The sequence below is a fragment of the Rhinopithecus roxellana genome, chromosome 14, assembly GCF_007565055.1.
Source record: "Rhinopithecus roxellana isolate Shanxi Qingling chromosome 14, ASM756505v1, whole genome shotgun sequence".
Classification (NCBI taxonomy): domain Eukaryota; kingdom Metazoa; phylum Chordata; class Mammalia; order Primates; family Cercopithecidae; genus Rhinopithecus; species Rhinopithecus roxellana.
Window position 1 is genome coordinate 78514395 of NC_044562.1, and position 11330 is coordinate 78525724.

General features: G+C 42.4%; 1 non-coding gene across 1 annotated transcript; it reads right to left on the bottom strand.

Moving 5' to 3' along the window:
* Nucleotides 1–690: 690 nt before the first annotated feature.
* On the bottom strand, nt 691–822 carry LOC115893370. The gene has a single exon (XR_004053382.1). It is a non-coding gene; the product is annotated as a small nucleolar RNA SNORA51 (small nucleolar RNA).
* Between the last annotated feature and the right edge of the window lie 10508 nt (nt 823–11330).

Consider the following 11330-nt stretch of genomic DNA (forward strand, 5'->3'; position numbering starts at 1 on the left):
GAGAGACTGCAGACATGCAGTCAAGGAACTTAGAGCAGGTGAACTCATGACATAAGTGAGTCACCTTATGTCTCAGAGGAAGCGATCCTGGCAAAAATCTTCACATTAAAGGAACTCTGGGAAATATTTCACCACATCGAAAATGCAAAGGATAACACACTGGAAGCTGATCCAAACGTAAAACTATGACAGTTTACCAAGGCGTAGAAAGATGAGTACTCCAAATCATAAGTTCTACGACAAGAAGGGAAGAAACTAAGCAAACTACTATTGTTAAGTTTTTTTTTACAAAGAAACACAACACTTAATTATCAATGTTTCTAATGTTTTAAATTGCAGTATACTAAGTGAATATCAGTCTTACTATGTTCTTTATTTCCCTATACATTTATAACGAAGAGAGTTTATTATGTTCTGACAAAAAATTTTAAAGGTCATAGGACAATCATAATTTTTCCCATTGATTATTTAGGTCACATTATACATTTTCAACTTGTACAGTTATTTTGAAGGTCCTGTATTATTGTGCAAAGTGAGGACTGCCTGTGTTTTCCGAGGGACAACCTTCTGTAAGAGAAGTAGAATGGAAATACGAACTCAAGAAGAAAGAAGACTGAGAACTAAATTTAAAAAATGAGAAAATAAAAACTTCCAACAGTTTTTTTTTTTTTTTTTTTTTTTTTCTGAACTCCTTGTCTCCTGATTCACAATACAGACCAGGCACAGGGCATGGGCTGAGGTATATGTGGGGTCGGTTTACTCTGCCTCCTCTTTCTATACAGTCAGTGTAAGAATACAGACTGTGGTAAGTACCAGGAAGCCAAAATTTCCCACTTTTAAAGAACAACTTGTTTATGTATTTTTAAATGAATGACAGTGGTTTTGAACGGCTATATTTAGTTTTTACTGAATAGATTTAAAAGTATTATTTAACAGTCTTTTTTTTTTTTTTTTTGAGACGGAGTCTTGCTCTGTCGCCCGAGCTGTAGTGCAGTGGCCGGATCTCAGCTCACTGCAAGCTCCGCCTCCCGGGTTTATGCCATTCTCCTGCCTCAGCCTCCCGAGTAGCTGGGACTACAGGCGCCGGCCACCTCGCCCGGCTAGTTTTTTGTATTTTTAGTAGAGACGGGGTTTCACCGTGTTAGCCAGGATGGTCTCGATCTCCTGACCTCGTGATCCGCCCGTCTCGGCCTCCCAAAGTGCTGGGATTACAGGCTTGAGCCACCGCGCCCGGCTTAACAGTCATTATTTATAACATGTTAGAAATTACAATCTTGGCAAATATTTAAACTTGTGATGAAAAGTTTCCAGTATCAATCTAAAAATGAGGAAGTGAGTACATAATTTTTCAAACGTATTAGATTTGAAAGACCACTGATCTGTTCCCAAAACAGGAATTAGCCTATTACTACTTGGGGGAGTATTATTACTATTTAAAAGATAGCAGCTTATTTGAGAATATGTTTCTGTGCCACAGTTAGAGCTCAATTCCAGATAAAATTAATACAAGACAGAAGGATAATAAACTAGGGCTTTTTCCATTATAAGCAATGGAAAAAGAATACAAGTAAGAGCATTGGCTCAACTAACCCCAGAAAGACTGATACTATTATGTAAGTCAGAGATTAAAGCTCGCCAAAGACTTCCTGTCTCATTCAGTAAAAGCCTACTTATAATAGGCTCCTGCATCCCCACACCCAGCTCTGCTTTGGCTTTCATCAGGAGGCGGTGCCTCAGGGCTTTCTCTGTGCTTTGCTGCTACATATTCCTTTCGCCTGGACTGCTCTTTTCCCAGCTACAGCTACAGGACTGGCTCACTCACCTCCATTAGAATTTTTTTTTTTTTTTTTTTTTTTTTTTGAGATGGAGTCTTGCTCTGTCACCCAGGCTGGAGTGCAATGGTGTGATATCAGCTCACCGCAACCTCTGCCCCTCAGGTTCAAGCGATTCTCCTGCCTCAGCCTCCTGAGTAGCTGGGATTACAGGTACATGCCACCACACTCAGCTAATTTTTGTATTTTAGTAGAGATGGGGTTTTGCCATGTTGGTCAGGCTGGTCTCGAACTTCTGACCTCAAGTGATCCGCCCACTATGGCCTCCCAAAATGCTGGGATTGAAGGCATGAGCCACTGTGCCTGGCCTTTTAAAAATTTTTGTGGGTTCATAGTAGGTGTGTATATTTATGGAATACATGAGATACTTTAATGCAGATATGCAATGTGTAATAATCACATCATGGTAAATGGGGTATCCGTCACCTCAAGCATTTATCCTTTGTGTCACAAACAATCCAATTATACTTTTTTAGTTATTTGAAAATGTATAATTATTATTGGCTATAGTCACCCTGTTGTGCTAGCAAATACTAGGTCTTATTTATTCTTTGAAACTACTTTTTGTACCAATTAAACATCCCCACAATCCCCCACTACCCTTCCCAGCCCCTGGTAAACTTCCTTCTACTTTCTGTCTCCATGAGTTCAATTGTTTAAATTTTTAGCTCCCACAAAGAAGCGAGAACATGTGATGTTTGTCTTTCTATGCCTGGCTTATTTCACTTAATATGACCTTCCAATTCTATCCATGTTGTTGCAAATGACAGGATCTCGTTCTTTTTTATGGCTGAATAGTACTTCATTGTGTAAATGTACCACATTTTCTTTTTCCTTTTTTTTTTTTTTTTTTTTTTTTTTTGAGACGGAGTCTTGCTCTGCCGCCCAGGCTGGAGTGCAGTGGCCGGCTCTCAGCTCACTGCAAGCTCCGCCTCCTGGGTTTACGCCATTCTCCTGTCTCAGCCTCCCCAGTAGCTGGGACTACAGGCGCCCGTCTCGTCGCCCGGCTAGTTTTTTGTATTTTTTAGTAGAGACGGGGTTTCACCGTATTAGCCAGGATGGTCTCGATCTCCTGACCTCATGATCCGCCCGTCTCGGCCTCCCAAAGTGCTGGGATTACAGGCTTGAGCCACCGCGCCCGGCCTTCTTTTTCCGTCCATCTGTGGATGGACACTTAGGTTGCTTTCAAATTTTGGCTATGGTGAACAGTGCAACAAACATGAGAGTGTAGATATCTCTTTGATATACTGATCTCTTTCTTTTGGATATATACCCAGCAGCAGGATTGCTGGATCATATGGTAGCTCTATTTTTAAGAGTTTTTAAAGAAAGGGTCTTACTCTGTCACCCAAGCTAGAGAGCAGTGGCAGGATTACAGCTAACTGCAGCCTCGACTATAGCCTCAGGCGATTCTCCCTGATTCTCCCACCTCAGCCTCTCAAGTAGCTGAAACTACAGGCATGCACCACCATACCTGGCTAATTTTTGTATTTTTAGTAGAGACGAGGTTTTGCCATGTTGGCCAGGCTGGTCTTGAACTCCTGGCCTCAAGACTTCCACCCACCTCGGCCTCCCAAAGTATTGGGATTATAGGTATAAACCACCCCGCCCTGCCTAATTGTAGTTTTAATTTGCATTTCTCCGATGATTACCAATGTTGAGTACCTTTTCATATGCCTGTTTGCCATTTGTATGTCCTCTTTTGAGAGATGTCTATTCAGATCTTTCCCTCATTTTTAAATCGGACTATTAGATTTTTTCCTATAGAGTTGTTTGCATGCCTTATACATTCTGGTTATTGATCTCTTGTCAGATTGACAGTTTGCAAATATTCTCTCCCATTCTGTGGGATGTCTCTTCACTTTGTTGATTGTTTTCTTTGGTGTACAGAAGCTTTTTAACTTGCTGTGATCCCATTTGTCCATTTTTGCTTTAGTTGTCTGTGCTTGTGGGGTTCCATCAGGTTTTTGCTCAAAGGCCGCCTTCCCAGCAATTCCTTCTTTTACCAATGTGTTAAAAATGATTTTGCAGCCGGGCGTGGTGGCTCACACCTGTAATCCCAGTGCTTTGGGAAGTGGAGGTAGCTGGATCACCTGAGGTCAGAAGTTCAAGACCAGCCTGGCCAACATGGCGAAACCCCTTCTCTACTAATAAAACAAAAATGAGCCAGGCGTTGTGATGCACGCCTGTAATCCCAGCTACTAGGGAAGCTGAGGCAGGAGAATCACTTGAACCTGGGAGGTAGAGGTTGCAGTGAGCCAAGATTGCACCACTGCACTCCAGCCTGGGTAACAGAGCAAGACTCTGTCTAAAAAAAAAAGAAATTTCTACTACAATTTGCTATTCTCTATTCCCCTTCCCTGCTTTATTTTAATCCATAGTACTTATTACCATTTATATTATGTATTTTGCTTATTGTGTTTCTCCCACTAGAATGTTAGCTCCATGAAAGCAGTGATATTTATGTTTTCCTCATTGCTATATATAGTTCATAACATGTAACAGATGCTCAAGAAATATCTGTTGTGGCTGGGCACGGTGGCTCACGCCTGTAATCCTAACATTTTGAGAGGCTGAGGCAGGCAGATCATGAGGTCAGGAGATTGAGATCATCCTGGCTAACATGGTCAAACCCCATCTCTACTAAAAATACAAAAAATTAGCCGGGCCTAAAGGCATGCACCTGTAATCCAAGCTACTCGGGAGGCTGAGACAGGAGAATCACTTGAACCCAGGAGGCCGAGGTTGCAGTGAGCCGAGATCGTGCCACTGCACTACAGCCTGGTCAACAGAGCGAGACTCCATCCAAAAAAAGAAACAAAAACAAAAACAAATATTTGTTGTGTAAATGAAAACTCAACTGGATTAAGAGTAAGACTCAGAGTTTCTTTAAAAACTTGCTCAAGGGCACATAGTTATTTAAGAAATTGCAAAAGTGACTTAATCCACAGACACTGCCCTCCTGCAGCATATGGTCTAAAAGTTTTGTGCTGTTTTTCATTTTTCAAATTCAAAGCATCAGGTTTATCCATCCCTTCATTTTCATTCCTTCTGACATCACTCTTATCCAGGTCTTTATCACTTCTCATCTGGTTTACTGCAAGATGTTTCTGCCTCAGTCTCAGTCTCTCTCCTTCCCCCTGAAGTTGTATACCATCTTTAATCCTCCCCAAACACCATTTTCCTCACATCACATCCATCCCCCGCCCCGTTTTTTGTTTTTTTGTCTTTTTGGTTTTTTTTTTTGAGATGGAGTTTTGCTCTTGTAGCCCAGGCTGGAGTGCAATGGCATGATCTCAGCTCACTGCAACCTCCACCTCCCAGGTTCAAGTGATTCTCCTGCCTCAGCCTCCCAAAGTGCTGGGATTACAGGTGTGTGACACCACGACTGGCTAATTTTTGAATTTTAGTAGAGATGGGGTTTCACCATGTTGGCCAGGCTGGTCTCAAACTCCTGACCTCAGGTGATCCGCCTGCCTCCACCTCCCAAAGTGCTAGGATTACAGGTGTGAGCCACCGCGCCCGGCTACATCACTTCCCTTTACTTGCTCATAAGAGCTACCAAGAAAAAGTTGAAACTCCTGTAATCGGGTTTCAAACCAGACCACAAATTGGCCAAATTCCACTTACAAAGCTTTATTCCACTACTTCCCAGTTTAAAACCTTAACTTCATCAGGCCAGCCCCCATCACTACCTAATGAACAATCTGTGCTCACTCCCATTTCAGTTCATTTTGTTCCCATCATCCAGAAAGTTCTGTGGAGTCCTTTTCATCTGTCCAAATGCTTCTTACCCTTTAAGGCAGAGGTGTCCAATCTTTTGGGTTCCCTGGGCCACACTGGAAGAAGAACTGTCTCGGTCCACATAGAAAATACACTAACGCTACACTAACACTAATGATAGCTGATAAGCTAAAAAAAAAAAAAAAAAAAAAAAAAGCAACAAAATCTCATAATGTTTTAACAAAGTTTACAAATTTGTGTTGGGCCACATTGAAAGCCGTCCTGGGCCACATGCAGCCCACGGGCACGGGTTGGGCAAGCTTGCTTTAAGGCATGGACCACTGTCTACCTCTTTCATAAGGTTTCTCTTATTTCACAATTAACTGATTGATTACAAAACTCAATGCTTTGTAATCATCTTTTCCCCTCTGAAGTACTTTTGTTAGTGTGCTGATTACTAAGATGTTTATGAAGCATATCTTGGTATTATGTATTATGTATGTTCACATCCCAACTTTTCAATCAAATTGTAAATTCTTTGAAGGACATCATTCTTTGTAAGATATAATCCCACACTTATACTTCCACAAGTGATTTTGTTTTTTGTGCATAGTAGGTACCCAAAATATTTGTTGAATGAAGTTTTTTTTTAATACCAAAAATTGTAGAATAAGATAGTGTTCTGGATTTAAATGTGAAAAGAGCTAAGTTGTCAATAAATCCTCCAAAGAATATACTTTCATATTGAACTGAGGATAATAAAATATTGCTTAAACTTGGTGGTAAAATGAGTTGTGATGTTGTTACATGTCTTAGTACTTTTTGGACTGCTATAAGAAAATACCTGGCCAGGTGTGGTGGCTCACGCCTGTAATCCCAGAACTTTGGGAGGCTGAAGTGGATGAATCACCTGAGGTCAGGAGTTCGAGACCAGCCTGGCCAACATGGTGAAACCCTATCTCTACTAAAAATACAAAAAAATTAGCCAGGGGTGGTGATGTGTGCCTGTAGTCCCAGCTACTTGGGAGGCTGAGGCAGGAGAATCGCTCGAACCTGGGAGGCAGAGGTTGCAGTGAGCCAAGATCATGCCACTGCAATACAGCCTGGGCAACAGAGCAAGACTCCATCTCAAAAAAAAAAAGAGGGGAGAGGAGGGGAGGGGAGGGGTGGTAAGGGGAGGGGAGACTAATTTATAAAGAACAGAAATTGATTTTGTCACCATTCTGGAGACTGGGAAGTCCAAGACCACGGTGCTGACAGGTTTGATTGTCTGGTGAGGCCTGCTTTCTGCTTCTGAGATGGCCCTTATTGCTGCATCTTTCAGAGGAAAGGAACGCTGTATCCTCTCAAGGTGGAAGGCCATCCTTTACATGGTGCAGGCTAGCTTAGTGCTGTGTGAAAACTCTTTTGAAAGGGCCTTCATCCCATTCACGAGGGGAGAAGCCCTCATGACCTAATCACCTCCTGAAAGCCCTACCTCTTAATAGTAGTATCACATCAACCATTAAGTTTCAACACCTGAATTTTGGAGGGAACACAATCAAACCATAGCAGTATGTAATAAAATCCAGAGTATGACTGTAGAGTAGAAAAAATGTGAATGAGCAAGGTTTCCATTTTACACTGATTATAAACGTCCATGCAGCAACCAGTATTTAGTTTAATTGTAAATATTTTTTTGCTATTTGTTTAGCTAAACGACTGAAAATTTATTATTTAGATATAAAAGAGAAACTAATTTTTTTGCTAAGTAACATCTTCCATAAACAATGGGAGTTTTGGAGAATTCTGTTTTGGGAAACATCCATGTTAATATTTTGTTTCCATATGAACCATCATCACACAGACATTATTTTGTACAATACAAACAAGTAGAATAGATTTAGCTTTTGGCTCAGAACATATTGTTCCACATGCCCTACAGAGTACATCTAAAAATCTATGTGACGAGACCAAATCTCTACAAAAAAATGAAAAGATTAGTCAGGCACTGTGGCACACATCTGTGGTCCTAGCTACACAGCAGCCTGAGGTGGGAAGATCACTTGAGCCCACGAGGTTGAGGCTGCAGTGAGCCGTGTTTGCATCACTGCACTCTAGCCTAAGTGACAGACAGAGATCCTGTTTTACAAAAAATCAATTTACAACGTAACTACTACACTGTCCACCTAAAAAAGAAATCCAACAGGTTACACAAAATGAAAGGGTATTAGGTAAAAGGGTTTGGTCAATTCATTATTAACCACATGTCCTCTACAACTGTTCTCATATGAAGACGTACTTTGGGGTTATTAGGTCAATAATGGACTCTTCCATTTTCTTAAAAAAAAAAAAAAAAAAAGCATTATCCCGTATCAAGTAGCGAGGTTGCTATAAATTCCAACACCACTCACATTAACAGAGTCACTGCACCCCATCTCATGCTGTACCTCATCTGTACCTCATCTCATCCATCAATCACCTGTCCCTTGAAGGAGTTTACAAGACTGTAAAGAGAAATATCTAATTCTTCTTCAGGGCTAGTTTCAACCAGGATCTAAAACATTCAAATGCTGTAAAAGTAAATTGATATCAAATATAGCCTTAAAAAACAAGGAGAATAGAGATATGATTATAGCTTGTGCTATAAAAGATCTTTTAAAGCAGATTTGGCCGGGCGCGGTGGCTCAAGGCTGTAATCCCAGCACTTTGGGAGGCCGAGACGGGTGGATCACAAGGTCAGGAGATCGAGACCATCCTGGCTAATACCGTGAAACCCCGTCTCTACTAAAACATACAAAAAACTAGCCGGGTAAGTGGCGGGCGCCTGTAGTCCCAGCTACTCGGGAGGCTGAGGCAGGAGAATGGCGTAAACCCAGGAGGCGGAGCTTGCAGTGAGCTGAGATCTGGCCACTGCACTCCAGCCTGGGCGATAGAGCGAGACTCCATCTCAAAAATAAATACATGGCCGGGCGCGGTGGCTCAAGCCTGTAATCCCAGCACTTTGGGAGGCCGAGACGGGCGGATCACGAGGTCAGGAGATCGAGACCATCCTGGCTAACACGGTGAAACCCCGTCTCTACTAAAAAATACAAAAAACTAGCCGGGCGAGGTGGCGGGCGCCTGTAGTCCCAGCTACTCAGGAGGCTGAGCCAGGAGAATGGCGTAAACCCGGGAGGCGGAGCTTGCAGTGAGCTGAGATCCGGCCACTGCACTCCAGCCTGGGCGACAGAGCGAGACTCCGTCTCAGAAAAATAAAAATAAATAAATAAATAAATAAATACATAAATAAATAAATAAATAAATAAAATAAAAGCAGATTTAAGGCTGGGCATGGTGGCTCATGCCTGTCGCAATCCCAGCACTTTGGGAGGCCAAGATGGGTGGATCACCTGAGGTCAGGAGTTTGAGACCAGCCTGGCCAACATGGTGAGACCCCGTCTCTACTAAAAATACAAAAACTAGCCAGGCATGGTGGCACATGCCTGTAATCCCAGCTACTCAGGAGGCTGAGGCAGGAGAATCGCTTGAACCTGGGAGGCAAAGGTTGCAGTGAGCCGAGATTACGCCACTACACTCCAGCCTGGGTGACCGAACGAGACTCCATCTCAAAAAAATAAAAAAAAAAAAGCAGATTTAAGCGAATAGATGTATGCCACAATACATATATAGCACCTGGGTAGGAAAATAATCTAATATGTACTTGACACAAGAAGTATCTAGCACAAGAAGTAAAATTAGGTATTACCAAAAAAATGCCTAACTTTTGTGAGTTAGGCATCAAAAATATTTGTTAAACACTCAAATGATGATTGCTATGCTGTGACAAGGCTATGGACTTGATAACAATTTTTTATAGGAAAGAGAAGCCATTATTTAATATATACATACGGTATGTACAATTGCTGTAACTTCACTTGATCCACAAGTGGACTTTTAAGCATTAAGTAAGTGGTTCTCAAATAGGGGCAATTTTATTGTGCAGGAGATATGTGGCAGTATCTGGAGACATTTTTAGTTGTTATAACTTGAGGTGGAGGGAGCAACTGCCACTGGCATCTGCTATTGAGTAGAGGTCAGAGATGCTACTAAATATCCTACACTGCACAGGAAGCCCTTTCCCTATCCTCCTCCACCAAAGAAATTATCTGGCCTCAAATGCCTATAGCACCAAAGTTAAGAAAGCCTGCATTCAGTCACATAGTATTCCAGGTCCTACTCTAACAGTTTATTTCTGTATGTAGTACTTCCTCTTTGGGGTAGGCACAGGAGCTGTGGTAGGTTATTCTGTGGCAGGTAAGCTTGAAAGTCATCACATTTGGCTGCCTATTTAGACAGGGTGAGGTTGGACTCAATTTTAAGGGTTGAACTGACTTTCAGATTATTTTGGTGGTACCCAGGCTTGACCTATGGGCCAGTCAAGATTGCTTTCAGGTTCTTAATGTCTTTATAGGAAATGGTGCTAGACTCAGCCCGATGAATTAATCAAAGAGGCATCTAAGTATATGAAGCATCTGTAGTATGTTCAATTTAGGTATGTAGTACGCACAATTTAGGTATGTCCTGTGAGCATTCCTGGAAAAAGGGTATACTACCTCGCTAATGGTAAACATACCCGATGCAATAACTGAAGCATACTGTGAGAATGCCCTCTATGGCAGACACACCTGAATGCAGGTGGAAGTTCCAAGCTATCTGGGACTGGCCAGCCTGGAGAGCCATTCCTTGTCTATGAGAAACATCTGAGTCCCCAGCTCCTCTCATGGAACTCGCCAGTACATTGAGGGCCTTCATTTTGGGTTAAATGGATGTTGCCAGGTGGAAGTTGTTAGGGGGAGGGTGCTAGGTGAAAATGGTATATAAACTGCATTTGTTTTGCAAGCAGTTGCAGTTCTTCTGCCCAGCCCGCCATCAATGGGTCATGCAGATATCCTGTCTAGCCTCCCGCCACTGGACTCTGTTCCCTGCATGTAAGCCTCCCGTGAAACCCCATGTCTTGTTTGCTGGCTCTGGGTCTCTTCTTCTGTCTCCCAAACACAGTGCCATCGCTATTAGGTTAACACGGGTCCAGCACAACACTCACCACAATTCTGTGGATTGCTACTACTTAGGGTTGTGGGAAAGAGGTTATTTAAAAAACCTTTTAACAAAGCACATTTCATTGGAATATACTATGCTACTGAATGTGTGTTCCAGGGAGTAGCACCATCAACATAACCTGTGAATATGTTAGAAAGGCAGAATCTCAAGTTCTACCCCAGGCTTACTGGAAGAGAACTAGCATTTTAACACGATTCCCAGAGAAATGCTGTCCTAATACATTGATGGGGTGGGAGGAAGGAAGAGAAGAGAAAGATAATGCTTATAAGAAGAAAATGAAAAGGATAATCAGTGACTTGACCCTTGCATACAGTACCGTGTCTGGTTCAGGGACAATCTTGAAGGTCAGAGAGGACCTGTGAGTAGGTCAGAGGAGAGTTATGAAAATAAAAATAGGCCAGGCATGGTGGGTCATGCCTGTAATCCCAGCACTTTGGGAGGCTGAGGCGGGCGGATCATCTCAGGTCGGGAGTTTGAGACCAGCCCGACCAACATGGAGAAACCCTGTCTCCACTAAAAATACAAAAAATTAGCCAGGCATGGTGGTGCATGCCTGTAATCCCAGCTACTTGGGAGGTCGAGGCAGGAGAATCGTTTGAACCCCAGAGGCAGAGGTTGCAGTGAGCCAAGATCCTGCCAGATAAGGAAATCACCTCAAAGACAAGAAAACTAAGCAATATGTAAAGTTCAAGTCTA